We start from the raw sequence: 20,023 nt of genomic DNA on the forward strand, positions 1-20,023 counted from the left end.
CAACACCAACAGTTGGCATTCATTCCCACAGTGTGCAGTAGTTTAAATTTTTTCGATCGTCAGTGTACAACTTTCATGGCACGGAATGGTATACTATTGTTTGTCGCGCTCAGTGAAAATCACAAATATATGGTGATTTTTATCGTTACCAAATGGAAGACAGTAAACTAGAACGCCTTACTCAGTGTTCCAATGAGCCACATTGTTTTCCCTTCCAGAACATCATTAGTTTCTGAAACAGCATGATACTGATCCAGACAGATGGTAAAAGCGTAAATAGTGATGGATATGGTAAACAATACATGCTATTTGCTGACGTGTTGGTTCAGATTACCTTAACATCAGTATGTTTTATGTTATATTACACTTCATTTTGTTGGGCCAGTTCTGTGACGCCTTTTATGCCATCAGCTAGTTTATTTCTACATCCATAATTGCATATAGATTGTATTCATTATTTGGATGCTTTTAGAGTGCCAGAATGCGCGATCGATAGCACTTCGTAACGATTGTGGACTATATGATAGGCGTTTCTTTTTCGCTCTAGAAACGCAGTTCGAACTTCTTTGCCACCTCATTTGTTTGTAATGAGAAGGATGGACGAGAGTTTCTATACTTTAAAATTAAACTCCGTCCGAAAGTGCCTCGGAGAATCCAACAGTACCGACCAACCGCCTTGTCATTCTCAGCCGACAAGCGTCATTGGATGCAGATACGGAGACGCTTGTAGTCAGCACACCGTTCAACACGGCCGTTGTCATTTTTTGTGACTTCTCAATCAGGTAGCTCCTCAATTGACCTCACAAGGGCTGAGAGCACCCCGCATGCCAACACCGCTCGGCAGACCCGGATGGTAACCCATCCAACCAGCCAGCGGTTAACTTCGTTGATATGACCACAGCCGCTGTTACCATTGTGGCAGAGCTGTCGGCAGTTTCTATACTCATAATACCTTTTTTTATCTTCTGACCACCATGCCTAAATTACCTTTCCACAAGCCATTGCGGCATATTAACTATTCTGTTATTGAAAACTGCGTCCTTTTTATGTTAAAGTTAAGTAGTTTTTCCGTTCTTATTCAGTGCCTGACTATTTCCGCAAAAAATAGCCTATCCATTTCTGGAACCATACTTACGTTTTGGAAGGGAATCGAGCTTCATTAATAACAGATTTAATAACATAGGCGGCCGTTCCCGTAAGGGAACCAGTTTAAGTCTCATTTGTACCTGTACAACACCGATGATCAACGAGAAGGTACTGAATGTGGTCTACGTCTTTGCGTTCCAATGAATAAGACGAACTGAAGGCGGTAGGTGAAATCTTTTGATGGCACGTTGCATACTCCTGTCGAAATGAACCGAGGGGGCCTATGGGTTCCACCATACAGTGGACAGTCACTATCATCCGTGACTTATAACTCCACCATATGATTCCCTAGTCACCACTTGGCGATATAGAACATGGTCTTAGTGCACAGTGTATTGATACCAATAATGTAAGCAATGTCACCAGTTTTTCCTCTCTGCCAACTTTTCTACTTCGGAGCTCTTCTCCAAGCTGAGCTGTTTGAACACAAATTGAATATTCTCCCTCAGTCCAGTCTCATAAGTGTCTCGTCCAGTCTAGCGAAATGCATATGTTCGGGAGAGTGTTTCAGACTGTTTTAATGCAGTTCAGCTACAGTAAATGGTTTTCTGCGAGTGAATATGAAACGTAATAGATATAACCACAGAATTCTACACTTTCAGCAAGTAACACATCTCATTACACAAGTTGGTCATAAGAAATCTGAAAAGCGTATAGTGATGCTTGTGTTATAATAAAAAAAATACATATATGAATGGAAAAAAAATTAATTTTAAGTATATTACAATTGCATTATCAGAAATGTTGTGCTTGTGCTATTTTTGGCAAATCGGACTTCCTCTCTTATACATCAATTGTAGATGCAGGCGGCAGACATCAGGGATACCTGTGCGTTCGTTTCCACTTCACTTCAATAAAAAGTACTTAATACTGATATCAAATCTTCTGTTATTTCGAAACATATATGATACAAAACACTCGAAGCCCGTCATACTCCGAACCGCACATCTTAACAGAAACTTGTACATATCAGAGAGTGAGAAACAAAATCATGTACAAAGAAAAATGAATGATGGTTATTTTTCATTTGTCTGTGCCTTACCGTGCATTCATAATTAACGTCTTTGCCAATGCTTATAACCGAAAGTTTTAACTTGACGATATACTGGGGTCTTTCACCATGTACCTACACATGCCGAGGATTAGTTTGTGTTGAGAAATAATTGCTGAGAAAATAATTCGATACGTCGCGCCGTTTCCGATGTAATTAGCATTGAAATTAGGGAATCAGGTCATCACACGCAAATTCAAGCAGCTTTCCAGAGGCGGTGCTGCCAAATGTGTTCTCCGTTTGGTTTCCTCAAACCGAACAAGAGAGCGATACAAAAATTGGTCTTTGGAAGGTAGCAAGGTTCTCTTCTTCGGTTTGAGGAAACCAAACAAAGAACAGTTTTGGCAATACCGTTCCTGCATTTCTGGCAGGTTGCTTGAAAGTACACGCTCAAGAGCTGCCTGGCTAACTTCAATGCTTATTAAATCGGAAACGCTATGTGACGAGTATTTTTCTAACAATAATTTCTCAGCACAGCCCACCATACAACACCCCTGCAAGCTTTTCAGACTGTTTCTGATCGTCCTGTGTTATTTGTAAATTATGTTACCATCAATTGTGATCAATAATGTCTTACAGCACTTTATTAACGTCACCATTAGAATTTTATGCGTTTCCTTGTTATCAGTTTTGTCATTGTTTTGGTGAAGAATGCTGAAAGGCATAGCATTGGAGGTGCGATTGTCCTTCGAAACAACGGAACCAGAGTGAAGAGTTGAAAAAAAAGCTGCATATAAAACACAGCGGATATAATGTTTCAGACTGTCTCAGTAGAATGGGAAGTTCACACGGTTTTGAAAGTGCAACTGAGTTGTCATTTCCTTTGCACGATGTGTCGACAACTTCTCTAGTTGACTTGGACTCCAACTAAACAGCGATAGCTAAGGAATTAGGGAATCTGCCGAAATATCGTGGAAAGAGAATCATAGCTCGACTGAAAACCCCAAAATGTGTGAACTAGAGTCTTTATCTAAAGGTATTCTGCACTGTGTAACGATTAACAACAGAAGGAGCTGCTATTGCAGTCAGTAGCAAGAACGAGTGTTTCGTTTTATAACGTATTGGTCACAGATCAGTTGTCGCTGAACATACGTTGAGCAGCCATTGCGCGCCTGAGTCAATGCAGAATTATTTCTTTATTTTGAAGTCAATGGCTGCGTGCTGAACTGGCTAATTAAAAATATTTAAAATTTATTTGTGATTCATTCAGAACTTTCCCGCAGTACTCATAGGAAAGCAAGAAGCCTATGTGGCTAAGTTACTATGAAAAACAATCCGAAAGATGAAGATTTTTCGAGATTTAAAGTAACCGATCAAAACCTAGTGAACTTACCAAAATAATATTACTGATTTGTTATCTATGTTTTCATTAAACCTGGAAATTGGTACCATAATATTGTTGTCGTACTATTTACAGATTGAGCTCTGAAAAAACCTTAGGCGCTATTTATGAAATGTATTTTTAGTTGCGAATATGGACATCATAATTTGACTTTAAATTTACCAAATAGTTTCTGCTGTAGACCAAACAGTCTCTTCTCCGTAATGTTCAAAATATTCACTAAACGGAACGGAGTAATGAATATGAAATAACAGTTTGACTTAGGTTTAAGATTTTGAGGAAGCTTTTAAGCTTCTGACTCAGTTTCAAGAAAAATCTGAACTAATACTTCTTGGGATACCTGACAGCCATTCAAGCTGCGTTACTATACTGAATAATAAATACTGGATTTGATTATTACAGGTATAAATGAGAGCGGCAAGTAGAGGACAATAAAACAAGCAAATAATCCTTATAAACTGAAGTCCAGACAACGAATTATAGGTGAGTACATTAACACCTTATAACAGAGGCCCCGATGATTCGAACTACAGATATGCACTTGAGGACGAACACATTACAAAAGTTCCACACCATTTGTGTGAAGGTAGGCTTCCGCATGTTTCCTCATCGATGCCCGTACACGTTCAGAAATCCTAAGTGTATACCGAATGCATCAACAAGCACTCATAATGCGTTCTCTCGCTCATCGATACTATCAACACGGCTGGAATACACCAAAGCCTTTAAATATCCCCACGAAAAAATAAAAAACGGATTCAAGTCGGGGAAGCTACTGAATTGGTTAGCCACGACAGATACACTTGTTGTCGAAACTCTGTTTACAAATACTTGAGTATCCAGAATGATAATAAAATTTATGCCTGTCTTGCGGTGTTTCAAAATAAGAGTACCCTTAAACATTAACAATATTATATCCTTGGCATGACTGCACTTGAGCGTCCGTCGCATACGCGAAACCGGATTTCTTGCTTGTCTCATTGTCCTCTACTTGCCCCCTTCGTTTGTTTATACATGCTGTCCAAGGAGGAATGGTGAATATTCAGGGATATGACAGGAAAGAGTAGTCTAAGCAAAAATGTCCAGCAAACATGGGTTCTAGAATGCATACCTTAAGAGCTACGAGCACTTCCTCATCTTCGATACTATGAAACAAATTTCTTATACTGCAGGCTCTTTGTTTTCCATATTCTCGCAGGAGTTAGTATGAACCCAAAAACTATCTAGTAAAAATTGGCTCTGAAAGCATACCTTACGACGATCAGCACTTGGTGAAAATGAAATGTCGTGTGACGAGGGCCTCCCGTCGGGTAGACCGTTCGCCTGGTGCAAGTCTTTCGATTTGACGCCACTTCGGCGACTTGCGCGTCGATGGGTATGAAATGATGATGATTAGGACAACACAACACCCAGTCCCTGACTGGAGAAAATCTCCGATCCAGCCGGGAATCGAACCCGGGCCCTTTGGATTGACAGTCTGTCGCGCTGACCACTTTTTTTTTTTTAATCTCATTTTGTTCGCTTGTGTTCGTTGCATCTGCTCGGGGCGGACGTCGTAAGACATCCATTTATGTTCGTTGTTGATCGATTGACTCAGTTTTTTTTATTACAGAGGGCACGTAACCCTCTGACCGAACACGCTGAGCTACCGTGCCGGCTAACCACTCAGCTACCGGGGCGGATAGCACTTGGTGAGTAGAAGATATGTGCTTCACAGCAGCTCTTAAGTTATGCACTTTAGAGCCCATGTTTACTGGAATATTTTTCTGATATCAAAATATGGAAAGCAAAGAAATTGTAACAGAAAAGATATGTTTCACGGTATCGAAGATGATGAAGTGCACATATCTCATAAAATATGCGTTATAGAGCCCACGTTTACTAGCATTTTTCACTCGAATGATCGTTCCTGTCACGTCCCTTAATATTGACCATTCCTCCTGGGGTACCTTGTATAATACGTAAATAACCTGTATATCAGTGTTAAATCTTCTATTAGACTTCATTGGAACTGAAGGAGCAATCTGCCAAGGAGATTCAGTACCATCAAAACTCTTCTCAATATGACATCTTGAGATGTCGGATATTTCGTGCAAGAACAATGATGATATCTGCTAGAATAACAGACACATCAAAATGTCAACAGATCGGCGAACAAGTCTGAAGAATTACATGGTTCAAATGGCTCTGAGCACTATGGGACTCAACTGCTGTGGTCATTAGTCCCCTAGAACTTAGAACTACTTAAACCTAACTAACCTAAGGATATCACACACATCCATGCCCGAGGCAGGATTCGAACCTGCGACCGTAGCAGTCGCACGGTTCCGGACTGCGCGCCTAGAACCGCGAGACCACCGCGGCCGGCAAGAATTACATCTCTTCTCAGTATCTCAGACATTATTTTCAGATCTATAAACGGGGCAGAATACGGAATACTTTATAATGAGCTTATTTAAACCACCTAAGTTTTGCTGACGACAGTGAATTATTTACCTGCAAATGTTCAAATGTGTGTGAATACCTAAGGAACCAAACTGCTGAGGTCGTCGGTCCCTAGACTTATGCACTACTTAAACTAACTTATGCTAAGAACAACACACACACCCATGACCGAGGGAGGACTCGAACCTCCGGCGGGAGGGACCGCGCAGTCCGTGATATGGCGCCTCAAACCGCGCGGCCACTCCGCGTGGCTATTTACCTGCCAACTTGTCTTTAACTTGACGATATCCTGGGGTCTTTCACCATGTACCTACACATGCTGCAGATTAGTTTGTGCTGAGAAATTATTGTTCAGAAAAAAATTCGATACGTCCGATTCAATTAGCATTGAAATTAGGGAATCGAGCTACTATACCTACCCACAACATTACGAAGATCGTATTCCATATCGACGTAGCTGTCACTTATCATATTTTTTGCTGTTAGTCTTTTGTCTACTGTAGACATGAAATTCTGCGAGAGCCACGAAGAAAATAAGTTCACAGAAAAAAATATTATTTACCACCTTAAAAGGAAACGCTCTGCAGCGCCGTAGATTGTGTATAACTGCTGTCAGGCGGTCATGTTGTCCTCCACCACCCGTGTGGATCGTCGCTGTGAAATGGTGTGTATGTGCCAGTCGGTAGTATATGATCAGCGCACTAAGGTGGCTAGACGAGGAGAAGTGACGGAATAGATCACGACTACATCGTGAATCAAGTTGCCCTGTTTGTTAATATATCATCGCTTGCTGTCCAACGTGCATTCAAGTCATAGTGTACCACTCACAGCCGTCTAATAAGGCTTAAGAACAGTGGTCATAAAAAAACCCTAACAGACAGGAATCGGAGACGAGTGTCACACCTTGCCATTGATAAGTCGTTTGAAAACCGATATGAATTGCTGCTGTCGGTGAATGCAGGTTCATCTCAACCAGTTTATCAGCGAATATTGCTAAGAGAATTGCATGCAGTAGACTTTAGAGTCGGGCACCACACAAAAGGCCGTAACGCACAACGGTACATAGAAACGCGCACCTTCAGTGCGGCATACAAGACAGAAGTCGGACAGTAACTGACTGGAGGCGAGTACTAGTCGATCACAATATTATTGCGCCTTGGAGTGAACGAATTACGGACAGCTTATCGCGAGTTTTTATTGTGATATTTCAAGAAGACATACTGAACTACATCTGTCTTAAAATCACTCACAATGCGATGCGTGTTCGTTAGTGACAACTGTACTTGTTTACTGCATGGTCACTGCGTGTTTTCGACAACGGCCACAGGAGGCAAAACGCAACAATATCGTATTCGGGTAGTAAGATGATCCAACGAGTCGCGATTTTGTTCCTTTTCAGATAATGCAAGGCGTCAAGTGTTCTGAAGGCCAATGACATGTTTGACCCCCAGTGCGTGAACAGTACAGCTCCTGTCTCAGGTGATTATGTTAGTGTTGTGGAATTTTTCGCACCGTGACTTGGAACCACTCAATGAAACAGAGTGTTTATTCCAGTTTCTTGACCAACTGTTGTCCTGTCTTCTACAAATCCATGATGAGTAAACTGTGGACACTCTCGTCTTCCAAGATGTCAACAGTCGTCTTCACAAGGCTGTACACATACTTTACTGGGTTGACGAACGCTCAAACACCCTAGCACAGTTCGAGTGGCCCACCAAATCACTCGACTTTAATTCCATACAAAATGTCTGCAGCCATTAGCAACAGGAATCGAATCATACCTATCCACATCCTCACAATTTGATACCTCTAGGGAATCTAATTATCAATGAGTAGCTTCATCTCGAAATAGCAGACCTAAAGAAACTCCTGAACTCTCTCCGTCACCTAAGGTCATTATTTAGACTAAAAGCAACGCTACACGGTATTCGCATGATGTCTCTTGGAGGTTACTAATTTTTGACCTGTGTGCTTATTTTAAAGTTTTTGGACATAATAACGCTCTGAAATAATGACCTGAGTGAAGGATGTGCGAAATAGTACACTAGCAACACGTGAAATGGCCAATACTGCAGATAAATGACGTCACGCAAGCCCAGTAGCGCATTCTCTCGCGTGAACGTTAAGATCAGTGCACGCCTAGCCCGCACAACGAAGAGTTACCAAATACATGGCAAATCTGCTGCCAAGTGATCACCCGATAACTTCAAAGAACGTAATATCACCATGCGGAAGAGTTAGACAGACGCAGAAAGATTAGTCATCGCGAATTTATTTGCCGGACGCTAATATTTCTGCTTATGCAGGGCATGTTGCCAGACAGTGATGAATGTATGGAACCAGTAGATAGATGATGGTAGCACTTATAAACGAGAGGTATCTGGAACACACAATGTGGCACTGGCTGCGGTGTCAAAGCGGATAAAAGCAAAGTGTGACGGTTTTTGGTGTCATTATCTACTACATGCGATCTCGGCTTAGGTACTGAGATTAATGTGAAGAGCAAGTGCTCAAGCAGTGAGAGCTAGAATCTATACATAATACATCCCTGCACGCAACTACCCATGCCATATTTGAGGAAGAACAGGAGAGGTCACCTGTGGCCTAGGAATATAAAGCTCCCTTTAAAGAACTGCAGGGTACACTGCTTCCCAGGAACGTATCTAGGCGCTGTTTGATACCATGCATGTCACGACGTTTAAACACACTGTTTGTTACACATAAAGACTTCACACCGCATTAAATTTTTGAAGTCATGGACCGTTCTGTAATCTTCAACAAATTAATCATTGGTCAAATATGAGCAATATCTTTGGGTTTTCAGGGAAATGTAAGGACGTATCTGTATTTTTTATAATAACAATATTTGTTTAATAAATAATTACATTTTTTGCCGACAGATGTCAACGTATTAGTCTCCACGCTGTTTTATAACTTTATTTACAGGCTCTTACAAATGAAAAAGTCCTTTGACCTGTACTACGCTGCTATAAACACAATATTGGCCCGTTTAAGCGCTACGTTACGGAGAAACATTTTGGCATACTGACAATTAATGTTGACATGATTTAATAAATTATCACGTAGCCATGTGCACTTCCATAAAAATCACACCTTGCCGGCGACATTACTTTTAGAACGATTGTATTTTCACATCCTCAATTTTTATCGTATGGTTTGTTTAGAACATTTCTTTAGTTGCTGTACAGCGTACACATCAGTGATGTCCTCTTCTTCTAGAAATTTGTTGCGCACATTTTTGTTCCATTATTGTGGAATGGCTCTGACTGAATTCTCAGCCACTTTATTTCCGTGTCTTAAACAACTTCATCATTTAAAAATGTCTTTTCACACAGTGTTTTCTCTAACAGATGATGGAAACTGTTGACTTCAGCACGGATGCACCACAATTTCCCATCCGAGGGACAGCGACCATTGCTGTATATCACATGCAATCTTCGGATGTGTGTTGTCTTGCGGTAAACAAACTCCACATGACAAAAAAAAATGGTTCAAATGGCTTTGAGCACTATGGGACTCAACTGCTGTGGTCATCAGTCCCCTAGAACTTAGAACTACTGAAACCTAACTAACCTAAGGACATCACACACATCCATGCCCGGGGCAGGATTCGAACCTGCGACCGTAGCAGTCGCACGGTTCCGGACTGCGCGCCTAGAACCGCGAGACCACCGCGCCCGGCACCCCACATGACAGTATTCCTCAATATTTGCTAAGAGCATGGTTCTCGTCACATTAGGAAATATTCCTTGGAATTTATTGCTGCTCGAACGTCTTTTTTAGGACAACACAACATTTTTTTTAATGGAATGAAATCACTAACGTAACACTTCCATAACTGTTTTTACCCAAAATATAAATATTTATAGGATAATATATAAAAAGGTTTATATATTTCTGGAAAGTATACGTCCGTGTGAGAGAGGCGTGGTTCGATCATTATAGAACTATGCTTACAAACCAAATACTTAATTTGAAAGAGGGTACAATAAAGTTCGAAATGCTAGTTGCGCAGTCTGTCTGCAAAGAGCCCGTATATTAAGTGGTGGTTAAGACCAAAAAAAAATTTAATTACATACGGCGAGTCGTTTCAAATATACAGAAAATTATCAATAAAATCACACTGTAAACGCCGAGAAGAAAATGAGGAGGAAATAAGAAGAGCACGGAGCCAAGATGAACTCTGGGCGTGGACGTAAATTGACTAGGCGTAAGACACAAGATGTGTTGTCCCATTTGATCACGGGCGTGCATTACACGCGAATGTTATGGTTAGATGAGCCGTATGCTGCGATTTTAGGCACGATAACTGAACACAATGTGATGTTGACAGATGTGTGCTCAACACGGCTGCACCAACTTTGAACGTGGGATGACAACTGGCGCAAAGCGCATGGGTTATAGCACATCTGAGATTACATAAGAATTTCCGAGATCAGTAGTGCTTCGGGAGTTTCTTCAATATCTCAGGGACAGTGTTGCCACACGAGTGAACCTTGGCACTGGGCGAGATCGAGTGTTTGACAAACGGAAGGTGTGTCAACTCTGCAGAATCGTACTGGCCGGTCGACGATCTCATGAGTCAGGCCGCAGCGGATTTGAATTCACGATATCAGGAACCTATTTCTGACAGGACTGTAGAGAGAAAAATGCACCGCATAGGTCCCAGCATGCGACGACCGACTCGTGTCATCATGCCTAGCCACAACTTTTGGTCGCTCAGTGTAATGATATGTCGATAAAAGGTGTAACCGACTCTGAATAAATATATGTATCACCATAGCTATTACACATTTGATACAGATTTCAGAAATCAAATAACAACTAATCAACAGTGGACTCAACGAGATTGTCATAAACACGGCGATTTCTGTCGTTTGGCTTCTATGAAAGTAAAAAATAAAAACCAAATGTTGGGAAAAATTCAAACTAATCAATGAACGTCAGAGAGATGAGAATCGTTATAATCTTTGGTGTGATGTAATTGGTATCTGTTCCAGGTTTAAAAAACTTGACATCATAGTCAATGAAACAATGTTTCATTGGGAAGTAATATTCCATTGACTCCGTGATCGATTTGTACAAAGATATGGAAGGAAATCGAGCTTCTCCTTTTCCAGCATTCACCTGCATGAAATAGGGAAACCACGGCAATCATAAATCTAGATGTCCGGGCGAGAATTTGAACCCCGCTCTCATGGAATGCAGCTTTGATAACCTAATCATTCCCCAGCTCACTCTTTCAGAGAATGGAGTGTAAACATATGACATAGAGATTAAGAAACTTTACCATTGTGCCATACATCACTGAACAATTTCGACCTAGCACGTTTGGTCCATAACTACCACCGGCTGAAATGATCCAATCCGACATGTCGAAATCTACCCTGAAACTTTTCTCACAGAAAGAATACACTGAAAGAAATGCATTCTCAAGCTGCTAAGGTGCGCTGCAAGTATTTAAAAAAATATTGAAGTTACTAACTTTTCGTCACATGAAAAACCGCCTATAACAGCGGTCCGTACAGTCTTTCCTGCCTAGCAAGCGAATCGGTGAATAAGCAGATACAGCCGTTGCAAGAGAACGTGGCGCGGCGTAGAGCGAAGCCCAAAGTGCACAAACGCCAATTTTAAGCACTTAAACCACATCATATATGTCGCAAATCATTAATTTATAGAATAACTTGTATTTCATATCGCCAGCTAAACTGTTGCAGATGAAATTGTTGCATGTGTGACTAGTAAAGGAAACGTTTCATTACAGATGATTCACATTAATCGGGATTATAATTTGTTGATGTTAAATATTTTACAACAATTCCTGTAGCACAGTTCTTACAATAATTTTTGAGCAATGTGTATTTTACTAACAATGAAACATTTCCTTGTTTATTCCCAGTAGTCATCACAAATATGCGAAGCGTCTACTGGATGACGACAACAAATTATTTGGTTACACCAGTCACACCATATAAAGGAGAAATTAATGCAGTCAGACACTATGCAGTACTTATTAGTTTTATCTAGACAGAAATTTTATGGAGAAATAAATTGTCGTAGGTGTTGTTTTGCATATTGTGCACTAGACATACTTGATCAATTTCGTAAAATGTGTGATCCAAACCGACGTTGCACAAACGACTGAAATTTAACAATAATCCTCCGATTGTAAACATGAAATGAAAAAGAGCTACTGGAAAATACGTTGTCTGACAATTTTCAGAAAAAAGATTTACACAATTCAATTTTTTTATCGAGAGGCTGAATCACACTATTAGATCAGGATCGGGTCCAAATTATATTAACAATCTTTTCGTCGTACTCCTAAAGACAGAGTTATCACTAGGTGTAGGCCAAGAGTCAAACAAAAAAAATGAATTATTTTTTGCAAATGGTAAAATGTAAGATTCAAAATTATTGTCTCCCATTTTTCCAGATTTTGCTGAGTCTATTACAATATATTTACAAGTAAACAATCATTTTTTTTAAAAAAAATTTGGTACTAATTTGATTTTATGTCTCTGAAGACAGATATAAAGCTGTGGAAACAGTAATCGACTGCACAAGCGACTCTGTCTTTTTTTCGCTCGAAATCATTAGGTGCAGTTTGCACACAGTTCTTGAACGAAAGCCGCAGGGGATTAGCCGAGCGGTTTAAGACGGTGCAGTCATGGACTCTGTGGCTGATCCCGGCGGAGGTTCGAGTCCTTCCTCGGGCATGGGTGTGTGGGTTTGTCCTTAGGATGATTTAGGTTAAGTAGTTGTAAGCTTAGGGACTGATCACCTTAGCAGTGAAGTCCCATAAGATTTCACACCATTTTTTTTTCTTGAACGAAACCTGATTGATTGGCTTTATACACAACATTTTAGGGGAGAACAAAAGCTTCGTCTCCACGTCAGCTATAACAGTGGTTCGCACACTTCTTTTCTCTGTAGTATCATCTATTAAAGACATCTTTTCTACACGTTTACTTTAGGTAAGCTTCATAATTTTACGATTTCCTTTTCGAAATAATTTTCTGAATCTTTTTAACTAGGTCGAAGAAGCCTGGAAATCATTAATATTCATATCACTTTCAATTCAGATCGCCTAGTCTCGGAGATCTCCATCGATAACGATGCACTGACTCTCAAAATCAGTTCTACTTCTTTGAAATAATTTTTCTTTCACCTTTTGTGAGTTTCATGTTGGCGTATAATTCGTACTTCCTGTAGATCTTTCTTCCATTTATACATTTCATGTTCAGATTTTACGAATCAAAACCTAGTATCCACAATGATCTTATGTGGTTTCTCCCTCCTTTATTCAAACAAAAAAAATTAGCCTTTTCTTTGTCATTGAAAGCTATTACTGTACATGTTTTCTTTGGCCTGGAAAGGTACTCTATTTCAGTTCTGGACCTTAATTGGCACGCAATCATCGTTCACGGAATCATTTGGGTTACTTCCTGCTTCTTATAATATTTACACAATTTCTAACGAAATATCGACATAATTCTAATGAATGTCCAAGAAATTAGATAATAAGTAACATGTATATAGGTCTTCAACAGAAATAGACGTTTGGATTATATTCCACATTCTTCATATTTCATCTTTGCGAGATAGGAAACATTAACTGGAAATTAGTATGAAACTGTGGAATCTGCACAAATACAGATGCCATTAGCAAGCATATACGAAGAAGAAATTACGAAGAAAATTATATCAGTTTTATTTCCATTGTTAACACTTACCCATACAGCAAACGCAGCTGCTAGTATTATGAATATTAAATGGGCTGCAAATTCGGGCTAATAGTAACTGTGAACAGCTGTATCAGAGAAACTGTCAACGGAAAACTAAATTCGCTTTACGAATTAATTTTGCATTGAGCCGTGTTATCAGTTTACCGATGTGACATCAACCAAGGATATATGCCCGCCAAGTTGCGCATTTGCTGTCTGCTGCAGTTACGGCGGGAGTGTATATCTGTCTAGACGTTAGACGAGCTACGAATTTGGCAATTTCTAAATTTGTTTGCGTCTTAGCAGGTAATATTTTGGCATTGTGTTTCTTTCGCTGTATTCTTCCCGTAAAAAAATTTCACTGCAGGTGAAGAGTGATTCCGTAAAGATGTTAGCGATTTCCTGCCACCTCAATAGCTGCTGGTCTCCACTAAAAAGTCTTCATCAGGCTAAATGTCATTGGAGATTTTTAGGACAAGCTGTGTCTAACAACTTGAACAATTTCCACATGGAATTATATGTGGACGTTAAACTGCACTTCACAGAATAAATGAGTGGACTGCATATTACTGTACACAGATTGTGTAAAAAATATTACAGCACAACGAATTGGTGTACCCATTTTATAGCATGACGATTGTATAACCATAAGATGTATGTGTTAAATGTAAAAAGAATAAAGAAATTCTTCTTATGTGGCAGCAACAACTGTGTAAATCCGTTTTGTAAAATGAAGAAATCGCACACAGAGACTTAATCAACAATCTTTTATTCTCCACACGACCGTTTTCGGAACAATTAAAGTTGCATCATGTGTTGTAAAAAATAAAATCACTTAACCATCTGAGGTCATCCTCACCCAATGTTGTCATGAAACCAAAAGTTTCGTGTCAAAAGGATAAAAAGGGGAACATAAATTTCATTGAGGTGTACTAGGTGTGTGTTCCCTGTCGCCCAGCACAGGGGAACGTTTGCTATATAATGTATACCCCCTATTTTATCTTTTTGGTTCCATGACAACACTGGGGTGGGGATTTTTTACGCCACATGACGGAACTTTAATTGTTCCGAAATCTGCCCTGTATACAATAAAAGATTTTTGATCCAGCAGCTGTGTGAGATTGCTTGAGTTTACGAAACGGACTTATACAGTTGCGGCTGCCCCATAAGAAGAACTCTTTATCCTTTTTTACATTTAACACATACATCTTTTGGTCGTACAATCGTCGTGCTATAAAATAGGATACCTATTTGTAGTGCTGTAATACTTTTCATACATTCTGTGTACAGTAATATACTGTCTACTCATTACTTCTGTGAGCTGCAGTTTAACGTCCACGTGTAATTCCACCGAGATTAGATTTTGATACTTTCTGTTGAACGTATATGCTATCCTTGTGTCAATTGTAATTCCACATGTGATATTTGTGCTGGAATTTGATAACTGTGTTTCCTCTGTAGACTGACAATTATTTACACTGTGAGTTGATATCTACTTTAATGTATATGACGTACAATTGTACCATACCGCAGTATGTAAATATTAGCCACTACTATTCGAACACTTCTAGCTGACACTCGGCGCAGTCGCTAATGGGAGCGATTGTAAGGGATTTTGCCATTCACTGTCACCCCCATTAGGCCCCACTCCTAGTGTCAGCTTGGAATAATAATTATTAAGTGAGGTTCTATTGTAATGTAATTCAAAACATAATACTGTTTAAGAGCTCTGAATATGACGTCTCTTGTCTCTTGTTTTGTGCAAATAATCTACACATTTTAAATTTAACTAAATTTCGAGCATTAGTTATATTACACTGAAGCATCGTTGCGGAGTTTGTATTTCATGGTGCCCTAATAAGGTGAAAAGTGTTTCGTTATATGTAAGCTGAATTAACAGAAATTTTTATATTAAATTTGCTCCAAACGGAACGACACAGAAGCCTTTGTCGAAAGTTCTAGATAATGCTTTGCCTCATGAGGGATCTCAGCGGCGAAAGAATTTCCTGAATTTCTTCACCTGTGTGTCAAGAGGAGACGTCTGCTCTCTATTAATATTGATAGCGAACATTTGCAGTATGCGCTAACATAGCAATACATTGATGTAAGTGCTCCTCATCTATGATATCTTTTTTCCTTTGACAAGCGACACGTTTCATTCAAGAACGAAAAAAGAAAACTGTTCTGTTATTTCCAAAGCTTTACATCTTGTTTGGAAAACGCTCATATTTATTCAGGTAGAGACTTCTTTCTGCGGGTGCTGTGACGTGAACATGGGCCGAACTGTTGCACTCCTGTGAACTCGTCAATCATCCGTCGCCGCCACACTCTGGCCACGCTGTGATGCAACAAGTCGAATTTATTAAGAATCCTTTTTCTCCCAAAGCTTCGATCGATTACAAACGCGTTCAATTTTTCTAACTTCTGGACCTGCGGCGCAATCATTTAAAACGTTAGCCTTATACGTGAAGATAAAGCTTATGTTAACATTCACACCTGTATTAATTTTATGAAAAGAATATACCTATATTTGAATAATATTCTAATTATCATTTATGCGCTATAAAGGGGATCAGTAGTACCAGACGAAAACCATACGCTATAATACCATAAACTATAACTGATCCAGAAGCCCTTTGTTGCGTGTTTCAAGCATAAAAAAGACATTCAGTCGAAAATTATGCTGTCAAACTAATGGTATCAAAGAAAGACTTAACTAATAATGCACCATCGAGGGCGGACAATCCATACAAAAAAATTCAGTTATCTAGAGATTCGTAATTTATCTTTTACACTATTGATGCAGTTAGAAACTCTAACTCTCTTTCATAGAAGACTTCAAATACTGTTCTTTCAGTGCCCTTAATTATGGATTTCTTCGAACGTGTATGCAGGGTTTATTTTGAATGTCTGTAGGGCTGCAGAGAAGTTGAGCAGAGCAACTCACCCCTAAATCTGATTTTCTCTTAAGACGTGCTACACATTCTCATAAAAAACTAGTCTGAAACATCCTTACCTCCATCCTAATATACGTTTTCCAGGTAACTTGAAAGCACACGCGTTAAGCAATGTACGTATTACAGGCGATAAGTAACTGGACACAGAAAACTGAGGCGTTCATTACCTTTGATGCATATGGACAACCTGGAAGACCGATCCTGTTCATGAGCCGCCGATGTCTTTCAACTAAGAACTGATTTCATATCTTGAAGTACTAGTGACAATACAATGGGCGGAATTTCTTATGGTTGATAATTCAGTGTTTTATAGCAGATATTTCGACGACTGACAAAGTTGTCTTCATCTGATGCAATTAATGAATGAACTTAAGAATGATTACTGATTTATATTCCTAATGATTTAGAAAAAGTGCAGAGGCGAATAACAGGATATCAACATTAAGGTGGTCAGACAGTGATTACACCTTGCTCCTTATCAATGATTTAGAAAAAGTGCAGAGGTGAATAACAGGATATCAACATTAAAGTGGTCAGACCGTGATTACACCTTGCTCCTTATCAACATGTCTTGTCATTACAACATCTTACTTGGTGATATAGGTTTCATAAAACAAACATTACACTTAACTAATGATGTCCTGTCGCCGTTTAAATAGAGAACACGCATGCTAGCATCGCCTGCAGCAACTCATGAAGATGACTAGGTCAGTCGTTGACATATAAGGTATGAAAATGGAATCATGAACTGAGCTGGGAACCCCAAGACGTACAGTCTATCAGTCACTACAGCGAAACCACACAAATCTTAGAATTAGTGTGCTCGGTACTTACAGCCATCAAAACAACGCACCGACACACAGAGTAAGTATCCGTTTCTTACGTTCCGTAAATCATTCGAGCCAGTTACACACACTTGCCTCGTAAAAATATCACACGTTTACAGAATACCTGATTATTTGTGTGGTCTGACTGAAAACTTCCAAGGAAACTGAAATCATTAGATTTTTTTATCGGGAGACATCATTAGAAGCGTCATTAGCGTCCAGTGTACCTCAGTCATGAGTTATAGGATCGTTACTGTCCATCTCCCTGAGGCTGTTAGCAGACGAAGTGTATGAAGATTTTAAGGTGATAAACACTTAGATCAAAGACTCACAGACAACCCTCAGCACAAACAAATGTAGTAACCGAGCGTGGTGGCACAGTGTTAGCGCACTGGAATCACATTCGGAATAATAAAGGTTCAAATCCGCATCCTGCCATCCAGATTTGGTTTTCCATGATTTTCATAAATCTCTCCAGGCAAATGCCGTGATGGTTCCTTTGAAATAGTACAGCCTATTTCCTTCCCCATCCTTGAAACATTCCGAGTCTGTGTTCTTTTCTTATGACCTTGTTGACGACGGGACGGTAAACCCTAATCTTCCGTCCTTACTGCAAATGTAATAAAATTGAGTAAATCGAAGAAAAGACCTAATATCATTCGACTATGCGATCGATAATCGGTGGAAATTGTAACAAGCATCAACTGCCAATGTCTATCAGTACCAACCGATTTAAGGTGAAATTTCTACAGTACTCTGTGAATGATGGAGGCAGATAACAGAATGAGGTTTAGGGGAAGGTCGTAATGATGTGTAATTCATTCATGAAAATGATCACTTACAGAAACCTTGTCCAACTTATTTTCCAGTTTTGTTCTTGGATGTTGCACTTAACTAGTCGGACTAACCGTAGGGATAGAGATGGTTCGGTAAAGAGCTGTTTGATTCGTCTATTGTTTAATCATTTAGTCTTAGAGTGTCAAAAAAAAATGTTCGAAAAACTTATATGAGACGGAACAAGAAAGGCCTTACTGACTGAGTTCAGAGAGCCAATGTTCACGTACAAGTCAAGAAACAACGCAAGCGAACTCCGCCGAAAAAAATTCGGAGCACCTGATAAGGGTAGACTCCGGTGATTCGTTACGGGGTAATTGCATTTCTTTCGTTGACTTACCCTCACCTATTACTGTGTTTCCATTCCACTGAAAATATCAGCGCAGCATTGAAAATCTCGACCGTATCCAATGTTTCTTGATCGGGAACAAACTTTTGGAATTCACTCACGGGACATGCTGTTGACAACAGTAACGTCCACTTTACTCTCCGCCCTCGAAATTGCATTCAGTACCGCTCCGTTCAGTGTCGGGTTTGTTTTTTCTGACAGTGCTATGCGTTGAATGTGACACACGGCAGTATGGATTTGTTTGCTCGTGAAGAGTTGGCCAACGTGCACCTTGTGTATGAGTTCACTGAAAGCAGCGGAAGAGCGACACACATTAGTCAAAGCTAAGGTGTGACAGAAATTTTCGAAAAACTTCCACTAGAGACGGCAGAATAAAAATCTTATTGACAGATTCGTGGAGCTTACATCGACATTTACAGTGTGCTCCGAAATTACGCCGAAAATATCCTGGGTGTGTTTTAAATTTTTTGGTGTAGGGGACCCGTGGTCTCTGGGGGCTCATTTGATACCTGTGTATCAGCCTTAAGTGCAATTAAGACTGCTGGAAAAATAAGCTCTAGACAGAACAGATAAGTACTAAATGCAGGCATGAGGGCTAAATGTAAAGTTGATATTACTGTTGTCAAAAACAAGTTCCTTGAGTTAGTGGAACAAATTTTTCCCCGAAGAAGGTACACAGCGTATACCGTCGACATCTGGATTTTTGTGTAGATATTTTCGGTGTAATACAGACAGACAGATAAATGGGGGTAAGGAACCAAACGCAATTACTCCGTAAAGAGCTGTAATTGACCGAGATGATGATATCAGATAAATTTGGCGGTATCGGTAATCGTTCTCCGTGCGCTCCATTTGCGAATGGGATGTGTATGCTCCGCTATACAGTATACATGCTCCATATTTAAACAGTTTGTTACGTGATTCAACTCCTCCATAATATTAATCACAGCCGTGACGGGTAATACGCTAACAGAAAACGCGGTCAAGTGAGGATGTAAAAGGGTCGTTCTATAAAGAATGCCCCAAATTCTTTTACAGCCTTGGACGCTATTATGTGCTGTGGATAGAATGAGCCGCCCATGGGGGAGATTTGTGCCCTTTTAGATGATTCAAATTTGATGTTTTCTCCGTGCGTGTGCGTTTCGATCCGACTCGTAGCAGAGCCGTAGTGAACCATCAAATTGACGTCTACGCAAGACACTTGTTACAAGTAACGTGCTGTAACTGAATTCTTGGTTGTGGTAAAAGATACCATGATGAACACACAAAAACGTTTGTATGCAGTGTATGGTAACGATTCAGTTGTTAGGAGTACTGCTGGAAG

This window comes from Schistocerca gregaria, chromosome X (genome assembly GCF_023897955.1).
Source record: "Schistocerca gregaria isolate iqSchGreg1 chromosome X, iqSchGreg1.2, whole genome shotgun sequence".
NCBI classification, from domain to species: domain Eukaryota; kingdom Metazoa; phylum Arthropoda; class Insecta; order Orthoptera; family Acrididae; genus Schistocerca; species Schistocerca gregaria.